Genomic DNA, 11,540 nt, shown 5'->3' with positions numbered 1-11,540 from the left:
ATATCAATTATAGATATTTTAATATCCTTTTCTATTAACTCCAATATCTGAATGATCTGTGAGTTTTTTCCTAGTAACTTATTATCTCTTATCAATCATTTTTTGCATGTTTAGGGATTTTCTTAAATGCTGAAGTTATGGATAATATGCTATAGAAACTCTCAAGAGTTTTGAGATTTTTTTTTTTTTTTTTCTGGAGAGCAGTTGGACTACTTGAAGATCACCTTGCTCCTCTTAAGGGTTGTGGTAAGTAACATAGCCCCTAGTCCCAGGACATGGGAATTCTCCCAAGACATGGAATTTCTAGAGCCCCATCTGAGTTTCTAAGTTTTGTTTTGTTAAGTTTGCTTTTGACCAATCTCTTCCCATTCTGGCTGGATCTGAACTCTAACATCTTCCCAGGAATTTGTGAGGTTTTTTTCTTCTTTCAGTCTTCCAGCTGCTGCTGCTGCTTTCTGCTATGCCCCTCCTTAGCCCATTTTCACATAGCTAGGGAGTTAACTCAGGAAACAAATGACATTTTAACATGAATATTTCTAGGATTCTCTATTGCTCTCCTCATATTGGATGTTGACCCCCAATTCCTAACTGATCTAGCAGCCTTGAACTCTAATCACTGCTTCCTCTGGTCACCAAGACCACTGATCCCTCCTTGGTTCCATATTCCTGTACAAAGTCCAGGAAAAACGCCTTCCTGGGAGAGTTTGGGCCAATGTATTCACCTCATATGCATCCCCTCCATTTCTTCAACAATTGACAAAAGTTGTTTTCTATATGTTGTTGAGATTGTATAGCTATATATGGTGGGAGGGTACCAGCTATTTTGGTATAGTCAAGACACGTATTATTTTTAACGTGAATCTAGAAAATCTTTTCCCTGCACTTAAAATTTTAATTAAAATATAGTAGTTACAAGATTACTGAAAAAAAGGGGTTTTAATAATTTGGTTTCACGAGGGAAAATCTCATCCAGGAGTGGAAAGTCTGTTTTAGAAGTAATGGTCATTTTGCATGACATTTTCTGGAAGTCCCACTCCATGCATAATCATTAGTGTGGTTTATCTTTGCCCATTAAGAAGTCTCTAATATGTTACTATATTCCACTATATATTTGTTTACTATTTAACTTTTTATTTTTTTAATGGTTGAGAGACACAATAAAGTGAAATAGTATTGAAAATACTCTGCTAGTCTGGAAAATAAAAAGGCAGCAGCTTCAGGGGAAACCTTGTTAAGAGATATAAAAATAGTAGGAAAGTGAGATAATTAGAGAATAAATCTTCATTTAATTATGCATGTTGTAAAACATAAATGGGAGACTAAAAGAGAATGTAGGTGAGAGGTAAAAATGAAAGCAGAAGTAAAGGAGGGATGGAAACATTTCTATAATGGGTTATGAGACAGTGTTATCTTTTTTTGGTCAATACTAAGTATTTTTCAACTCTTGTCAGACGACTTGGAAATTATTCGCTATCCAACAGTGAATTCCAGTCCTGTCTTCACTTGACTCATAACTGGTATCGTAGAGACATTTAGTTCTGCAATGATTGTATGTATTGAGCAACATTCTGCAGCCAGGAATTTTCCTTCTGGGTGTTCATTTCCCTGAAAAATAACACTAGTTACCAGGCGATGTGAATGCTTATGATTGAGTTGGTTACTTAGTGTAATGACATTGTTTCAATAATTAAACAACATGAATTTTAAAAATAAGCTATTAATCCATTTCTTGAAAAAATTGTGCTCTTTAGATTTTTATGGCTTTAAGCATATTGATAATCCAGATGTCTCATCTCTGAACAAAAATGCTTAACACCAGAGATGAAACCTGCACATCAAAATTTTTCCTATTTTCAGGTAGTGTCTTGGAAAATTCAGATTCTCTTATCAAATTTTGCTGTTAGGTAATTTTTCTGACCTTGAAGTCATCCTCCGACCACATTCCAAAGGAAGAAGGCTCTACTTAGCCAAAAGTTCTATCCACCCCCCACGTGGACCTCTTCTGCCGTTCCCTCCATGGAGCACCTTTCACCTTAGCATTCCTGAGGCTGTAGATGAGGGGGTCCAGCATTGGACTTAAGACACTGTGAAACAATAGCAGCTTTTTCTCTTATTTCCTCTTTGACTAGAGTACGGGGACCATATCAGTGCCATGTCAGTGCCAAAGAAAAGCCCAACCACACCATGGTGGGAGGAGCAGGTGGAGAAAGAAGGCTTTTCTTCAGCCCTCTCCTGACTGGATCCTCAGGATGGTCCAGAGGCTGCCAGAATAGGAGACCAGCACCAAGCAAAGGGACCTAAGACAAATACACAGGCAGCAAAGATGACAGCTTCACTGATCCATGGGTCAGCACAGGCCAGTGTGAGGACAGGTAGGATTTCATAGAAGACATGGTCCACTTCCTAGGACTCACAGAAGGACAACCTTAGAAGGAGAACTGCATGTACCAGAGCCAGGATCAATCCACATGTCCAGGAAGTGATGGTCAGGACCATGCATGCTCTCCAGTTCATGATGACAGTGTACTGGAGGGGACGACAAAGCACCGCAAACGTATCATAGAACATCACCATGAACGTCAGGCACTCCATGTGAGCAAAAGTCAAATACAAAAATGTCTGCATTATGCATGGAACAAAGGAGAGGGTTCTATTCAGGTCTGCTAAGTTTACCAACAACTCAGGGACACTGATGGAAGCATAGGACATGTCAATGATGACAGGTAAGAGAGGAATGAATTACACTCATCTGTCTGGGATGCAGACAGATGAGTCCAGAGATCATGCCATTCCCCAGAAGGCTGAAGGTAGAAAATAGAGAGAACATCCAGAAGAGGAACCCTTCCATCTCTGCACTGAGTGGAAATCCTATCAAGATGTGACCCATGTCACATCTAAAGAGAGTCTGCCAAGGACAAAAGGATGATAGAAAGATTACTCTAAAGAATTAATAAAAATTGAAGTTATTTAATTCAAAAGAATTCAGAGGAAACACATACTAATTTCTGTTCTGTTTCAATTATTTTCAGTCTTAATGTAGCAAATATTTCAGAACCACATTTATAAAGGAAGAACAAGTACTTACCATAGTGTAAAAATAATATTGTGGGGTAATAGAGTCAGTAATTTTATCCTTGATCCTCTATATCAGCTTTTCTGTTTCCTTATAGAGAAACTAATTATTTCAGTACTTTAACAATATTTACATGAACTGGTGATTTATTTTTAGCTTAAAAAATCTTACAATTCTCGGGCTTCCCTGGTGGCTCAGTGGTTGAGAGTCCGCCTGCCGATGCAGGGAACACGGGTTCGTGCCCCGGTCCGGGAGGATCCCACATGCCGCGGAGCGGCTGGGCCCGTGAGCCATGGCCGCTGAGCCTGCGCGTCCGGAACCTGCGCTCCGCAACGGGAGAGGCCACAGCAGTGAGAGGCCCGCGTACCGCAAAAAAAAAAAAAAAACTTACAATTCTAGAATTTTATTTTAGTTATTCACTTAGTACCTTTACTTATTTTTCTTTCTGTATGAAAAATTTGCTGACACCTCACGATTTTAGGTCACAGGTCACAGTTTCAAAAGACTGAGTCATAGTGAAAATAAGAAGATCCATGTCATATCTGATGATACTATATTCAATTTTCTACTTTCTAGAAACAGAAAAATAAAATGTCATATAAATGACTAAGAAATCTATGATGTAAAGGTAAGCATTTTAATTATTTTGATATGTGAATATCTAGTCTTTGTAATACATATATATCTACTGGCTATATATTAGAAATTTTAAAAAGTGATAAGAAACAAATATTATACCTATACTTTGTTTTTCCTTTGGCAATAACATTTATGAACACTTTCTCATGTGAAAAATCTTCTGTGACATTTATTTAACAGTGGAGTGGCTTTTTTTTCATTCATACATACAATGTAACTTAGTGAATCTCATTTTTTGACAATTAAGTTATGGACTATGTCCATTTTATTCGCCATGATGTGTTATGGGGCAAAAAATGTACATGCATGTGTGTATGTGTGCAATATATGTATGTATATATACAAAATGTGTATGTATATCTGTCTATCTATCTATCTATCCATCCTTTAAATTAAAAGCTTAGGATATATTCCTAGGAATGGAACTGGTGAGGCAAAGGATGCTTTATTTGCTTGTTAAGAAAGAAGTAAAAGCAAGCCACGCGGTTAGATAATCTAAAGCTTCACCTGGGCAAGAAACCCTCAGTGGGAAATGTGACTGACAGCAGTTTGTAAAGCTTAATTCATCCTTCCCTGGTAGTCGTCCTACCTGAAGGGCATTTCTATCATGCTGACTCCTAAGAAGCATTCTCTTTAAACCTCTGGCTCAAACGGGGAATAACCTGCTACTTTGGGGGTTTTCTTACAATTACTTGATAAGTGGTAAATAAGAAAACAACAACAACAACAAAAAGAAAAATAGAGACTCCTTGAACTTGAATTCAACCTGGGTGGTGGTGAAGGAGAGCCGTGACTTCAAGAGAGGACCTGCTTTGCCCCGGGTGCCAGTAGGTGGCAATCAGCTCCCTCAGGGCTACCTAGACTGCGGAGAGGCCTCATCCCATCACGGACTGTACATGTGCTGCCCACAACCCCTGGCTGATGGTGGTGGGGATTTAATGGCCCCACCATCTGGGCCAACGTGGGAAAAATGTGTTTCACAGTTGGCTGTGGGGTTGAATGAGCCTTTGTTGCCCTGACACTGCAGGTGTCCTGCCTCCCCTTCATTCTCCAATGTTACCCCCTAATAAATATGCTGCATGCCAAACTCCATCGTGGTGTCTGCTTCTGCAGGATCCCACAGGGGACAATCTGACTAACAATACGCAGACCTTGATCCTCCCATAATCACCAACCTTGAGACCTTGTCTCATTCTACCCTCTGCCTTGAGCCTTAACTGTCCTCAAATCCCAAAGTGTTGACATACATCAGACACATCCCATTTTCATAACTTACTTTCTAGGTTTTTGAAGTTTTCCAAACGGCAACTCTTTCATATACACTGCATTTTAATCCTCCTACACGATACACAGCTGCCACAACACAACAGATACTCCTTGAGTCGTCAATGTCTTGTATAGCAATATGTATTTTACACTCAAACAACTTCAGATGTGGGCAAGGCAGCCCGCTGTGATCTTGCAGCTGTGCCTTGTGGAACATAATGGATCACGGTCGGGAAACAGATGAAGACGCATATCTGCTCGTAACTCCCTTAGCTTGGAAATAAATGACTGATGTTACCTTTGCTCACTTTTTAGGCCAGAAACAGTCATATGTAGTCATTCTAATTTTAAAGAGAGCCAGTAAATATGGGGAATTACTGGGATATTTGATGACCTCTGTAGCTCCAACATTTGATGGAACTGTTTTTTTTCTGGCTGACTAGCACTGATTGTTCTTTTGCCTTTCCCACTCTGTGCATAGTGATGACACACTGACTGCGTGAAATTCTAAGTAAGGCTCCCTCCTCCCCCTTTAGAAAGTTTGTTATGAAACATTTACCATTGCTCATACATAAAACTATTTTAAAACTCTATCCAATGTAGTGATTTTCCTCTCAATTTTAGGGTCTAATCTAAGAATTTTTCCTTATGTAACTGACATCAAAAGTAAGACTATTCTTAGCCAGTGGGAAGCAGCCGCATAGCACAGGGAGCTTGGCTTGGTGCTTTGCGACGACCTAGAGGGGTGGGAGAGGGAGGGTGGGAGGGAGGCTCAAGAGGGAGGGGATACGGGGACATGTGTGTGCATGTGGCTGATTCACTTTGGTGTATGGCAGACACTAACAGTATTGTGAGGCAGTTATACTCCAATAAAGATCTATTAAAAAAAAGACTTTTCAGCTGGACCTTATCAGCTACACAGAAGAGAATAAATTTATCATGTTGTTATTTAGCATAGCAACATAGCATTTAAACATACATGGTAGATGTCATTTTACTTTGCATAGTCACAGCAAATTTTCCACATAGATAATACAGGCATACCTTGGATATACTACGGGTTCAGTTCATACCTCAGATATATTGTGGGTTCAGTTCCAGGCCAATGCAATAAAGCAAATATCACAATAAAGAGAGTCAGACATTCTTTTTTTGGTTTCTCAGTGCATATGAAAGTTATGTTTACACTATACTATAGTCTATGAAGTGCAAAATAACATTATGTCTAAAAAATGTATATACCTTAATTTTAAAATACTTTATTGCTAAAAAATTCGAAACATCATCTGACAACGGAGTGTTGCCACAAACTTTCAATTTGTAAAAACACAGTATGTGTGAAGTACAATAAAGCAAATCATTATAAAATGAAGAACTGTATTGGCAATGATTGTATATTTTTTTCTGGATGTAATAAAGGCCTATATCGATTGGAGAATATGGTGAGATCCATCTTGGACACATGCGTAGGTGTTCACTATCCAACGAATGACAACTGTCTTATTTACAGAAGATCAAAGGGATGCCTTGAAGTGCAGGACAGTCCTGTGATGTTCTGAGCCTTAACTTCTTGCTTGGTTTAACAGCTCTCTTTGCTTACACAAAAGAATTACCATAAGGAACAAGGCAGGCAGCCAGCTCATCCTTTCTAGGTGGGCTCAGATAAAAGTCTGGGTAGGGCTTCCCTGGTGGCGCAGTGCTTGAGAGTCCGCCTGCCGATGCAGGAGACGCGGGTTCGTGCCCCGTTTCGGGAAGATCCCACATGCCGCGGAGCGGCTGGGCCCGTGAGCCATGGCCGCTGAGCCTGCGCGTCCGGAGCCTGTGCTCCGCAAATGGGAGAGGCCACAACAGTGAGAGGCCCACATAACGCAAGGAAAAAAAAAAAAAGTCTGGGTAAAGATGACATGGTCCTTTCTGCATTGGTGGATTCAAGGCTGTTCTGTGTACTAACTCTTTATGAATGAGGAGTTCCTATGAACTGCTATTAATTGTGCAATATTAGTCAAAGATATCTGTAAAAATAATTATATTATCACTATAAATATCCAGATATTTTTTAGGACATAGTCAAAGATGAAATAGTGAGAAGTGTGATAAAAACAAAAAAGCCACTCAGTTGAATTCACATGTTGTATTTACCATATAAAATGTATCCTGGGAATATGTATTATCATATACATCATTTTGTCTTTTTGAGTGGTGACCACAGTTCACTATGATGTAAAAGACACTCAGTTTTTGTTAAATGAATGAGGGTCGATTCAATGAAGAACACATACACTGAAGGCTGATATGTAAATCCTGTTTTGCAAAGTTGTGATTTTTGCTTTAAAGAAAGTTTTCACCATGAGGTGTTAATTATTTGACAATAATTTTATTTGAAAAACTATAAGAATTCAACTAATCAGTTTAGAATATATTGTTTTCTAAGGATAAATTGGAATCAGTCTGTAATATTGGAGTACTGGAAACCTACAGAAAAATTATATAACACTTAAATGCATCTTATAAGTAATAACTGCTTTGCATTTACAGTTTGGAGGAATCTAAAGAGGGAGTTCTATTAATTAAAAGAGGAAGAACTGTTTAAGTAAGTCTGAAATCTCAGTTTCAATGTATGGCAGAGCTTTGAAGTTTTTAAACTAAGAAACTAAGAGAAGCGTCAGTTAAGATGGGGTGGTGTCTTTTTATGAGCAAAAGCTCACATGAAGTCCTCGACATTTTATTTTCCATACATACGATCAAGTGATGGGGGATTCTATGTAACAGTGTATTAGGTACGTGATATTAAATTTAGCTACAAAACTAATTTTCTAGAGCTGAGAATTGAGTAAGAAACATCAGGAATATATAATGTTTTGAGACACTATTGAAAGCAATCAGCAATAATTAAAATATATTTAATCTCTAAACTGAAAATTTGATAATTTAAATAAAGATAACCTATTTCTACTGATGAGGAACATTTGTGTCATACATCACCATCTTCCCATTTTTCTTTCAATTGTGGTTGTTTTCTATTTTGAATTATTAATCATTTATTCCAATTTTTTTTTTTTTTTTTTTTTTTTTTTTTTTTGCGGTACGCGGGCCTCTCACTGTTGTGGCCTCTCCCGTTGCGGAGCACAGGCTCCGGACGCGCAGGCTCAGCGGCCATGGCTCACGGGCCCAGCCGCTCCGCGGCATGTGAGATCTTCCCGGACCGGGGCACAAACCCACGTCCCCTGCATCGGCAGGCGGACTCTCAACCACTGCGCCACCAGGGAAGCCCTATTCCTCATTTTGATTACCATTATATTAATATTACTTTTTAAATTCAAATTGAAATTAAAGCTAAAAATAAAAGTTAAGATATCACAGAACACTGATACCGTTACAGCAATGGGAGAGAGAAGAAAACATAAAAGCACTGATGGCTGAATGACAGTGCAATTTGTTAATTGATGCAATTTAAGTGCATCAACTCATGGAAATAAAAAACAGTAAGATCACTTCCTCGCCTGGGCAGTGGTCTCCACTGAACATACAACACAGGAAACTCTGAAAAATGTTTCTTGCACTAAAGAATTTTACTATATATCTCCACCTCAATGGTCGATTTAGAAAATCCAAAGCACTGGCTTTCATCCTATTATGGAACCAGAAAAACATTTTCCTAAAAGATGGATGCTATCAGAGTATGATATATACCAACACTCATGAATAAAGTGGGAGAATATACCTCAGAAATAACTACAAGTCACACTTAACTATTTCATTGTTTCATGAAAGGCAATAAAATATTGCTCATAGACACTATCACTAGGACTTTTGTTTTTAGGCTGACTGCTAGTTACTCAGTGATACCAAGATTAGTAGCAAATGTTATGAAAATTTTACTTGTGGAAGTATCCATAATTACATACAGTTTTCCTTATCTTTCCATTAAGTGATTTTGGGATAAGTTATTTAACAACTCTGCACATCAATAGTTTCGTCTAGGTGTGTGAAGTCCTTTCATCTCTGTGGCTGAGTTCAGAGAGCCACATGCAGAGGCCACAGCCTTGACAAGGAGGCTCTCATTTTCTTTGTCTCCTTTCCATTAGTGCCAGTTCTGGACTCCATTCTTAGTCACATTGTTGGAGATGATGTGGAGAACGATGGGAAATAGATTCAGAATTCCTGTGCTCACAGCTCAGCTAGGAAGAGCTCCCCATGAGAATGTCTTTATTTATGAGTTCAGCTGCAGTACATACACACTCGGGCTCAGAGAAACAGACATCCATGATATAATTTTTCTCTCACCATAGCCCAGGTAAATTCTGCTGCCGCTTCATCCTACTGCAATAATCCTTATCCCAAACCACCTACCAGTGCAAATAAATCTCATCTACATATGATGGTGTTAGTTCTGGCTGTTACCTTAAGATTCAACCTTAACCTACAGACAATCCCACAGAAAGTAGACTCTTCCTCTTTATAGTAGTCTCCATAGTGAGAAATTCCAGATTTGAAAATGTTTACTTCACTTTCTGATGATGATGGAGCATAATAAAGCTGTTATTCTCTCTACTTTTGGGAGCAAAATTTGGGTTTTTTTCTCTTTTTTTAAAAAAATTGAAGCATAGTTGATTTACAGTGTTGTGCCAGTCTCTGCTGTACAACAAAGTGACTCAGTTATACACATATATACCTTCTTTTTTAAAAATAGTATTTTCCATTATGGTTTATCCTAGGAGATTGGATATAGTTCCCTGTGCTATACAGTAGGACCTTATTGTTTATTCATTCTAAATGTAATAGTTTGCATCTGCCAAAGGTTGTATTTTATAATTGGTTCAATACAAACAATTCTCATAACTCTCTTGAGAACTTAGATTTTCCAAGGAAGCCCCATTAGTCATTACACCTATAAACAACTTTCCTGAGGGAAAAAAGTTCTGATGAACATTCTCCCTGGAGGAAAACAAAGATCACTTGTGTTTGATTGTTTGTGCAGGAAATATTCTGGGGAAAGTCAGGAGCAGATATGTTATCATAGAATGTAAATATATTTTCAAACATCTCAAAGGCTATAACCTGAGGCAAATATCACAATTTAGAGGACATAGCACTTGGCCATATAATACCTTTGCTAATTCAAACTTCTTACACGCCTGGTGGTTTATTAAGATCTGTATCTCCCTAATATCCAATAAACAGGTGCCTATAGAGCCTGTGTTGCCACTTCTAAGGGGAATAAGTCCCCTCAAATAGATGCATATTTTCATCTACTGAAGAATGAGATTGGGATGCAAAGCAATGAGATTATCATAATGACACGTGTTGATTAGTGTTTACTGTGTTTCAGAACCTCAGGTATATGCACCATACATGGTATTTTATTTAATCTTGTGAATTGATTAATATGTTGTCACCACGTTAGAGGTGTGCATTATGAAATTAGAGAAATAAATATATTGTCCACTCTATCAACTGCCAGCGCCAAGAATTAATTATATACGCAGATAACAAACCTTCTGCTCTAACTACTGAATGTACGCCCATTTTCAAAAGCTCTTAAAATGACCTCTCAGGAAAGCTTCACCTGTTCTCCTCAATCCTTACCAACTCTCACCAATCTCATAAGCCTTCAGAATTCCTGCACATATTTCCCTGGGTATGACTCATAACCTCGGAAGAGAATAAACTCTCTTTCTGTTTCTTGTTGTAAGCTTATATAAATTTAACCTCAAAGTTTCTCCCTTTCACTTATTAACACCTCCCTCATGGGCAGCAAATGAAAGGATGCTAATTTTCCTCACTTCTCTGGCAGGAGGATATTTCCAGTATGTAGTGTAAGAAGACGGTCCTCAGCAGAGGAAGAAATTAAAGATAGTGAAGGACAAATTACACACCCCACCTTCAGCTTCATTATTTTTAAAAGGAGGCAACAGAATTAGAGGGCTCTTATACCCTGTTCAGTTTTATACCATGACTCAGGGACATCAATTTTCACCAGTTGCTTCCCATAAGTGTGACTGGGCAGGGGCTCTGATTAAGAGGAATAAGAGGGCTTCCCTGGTGGCGCAGTGGTTGAGAGTCCGCCTGTCGATGCAGGGGACACGGGTTCGTGCCCCGGTCCAGGAAGATCCCACATGCCGCGGAGCGGCTGGGCCCGTGAGCCATGGCCGCTGAGCCTGCGCGTCCGGAGCCTGTGCTCCGCAATGGGAGAGGCCACAACAGTGAGAGGCCCACGTACCGCAAAAAAAAAAAAAAAGGAATAAGAAAACTATGTTTAGACAGCATGGGATTCAGATGTTACTGAGACCCCAGGAACAGTGCAAGAAAGGGGTCTCACGAAGGTGCCTTTTTCTTCTTTCTAAACCTGATGGTTTCTGCCAGCCTTCTGTAAACAATTAACTGGTATAAAAATAATGATTTCTTCAAAGAGGGAGTGGGCACTACTTCTAGTATTTTTCTCAAAATGAGCTTGAATGTACAGGAAAATTCACAAAGATGGGGAATGGCTGGAGCTGAGTCACCTGCTTCCTGAAGCGAGTGCAGTGTGTGATGAGTCCCAGATAGCTCTTCTACCCTGATG

At 39.0% G+C, this 11,540-nt stretch overlaps 1 pseudogene; it reads right to left on the bottom strand.

Annotated features, from left to right (window-relative positions):
- Positions 1-1,963: 1,963 nt before the first annotated feature.
- On the bottom strand, positions 1,964-2,887 carry LOC103073726 (olfactory receptor 2A2-like; annotated as a pseudogene).
- Positions 2,888-11,540: the final 8,653 nt, after the last annotated feature.

This window comes from Lipotes vexillifer, unplaced genomic scaffold, assembly GCF_000442215.2.
Source record: "Lipotes vexillifer unplaced genomic scaffold, Lipotes_vexillifer_v1.1 scaffold71, whole genome shotgun sequence".
NCBI classification, from domain to species: Eukaryota; Metazoa; Chordata; class Mammalia; order Artiodactyla; family Lipotidae; genus Lipotes; species Lipotes vexillifer.
The sequence above is the reverse complement of the archived record's forward strand: the minus strand, read 5'-3'. Positions and strand labels throughout refer to the sequence as shown.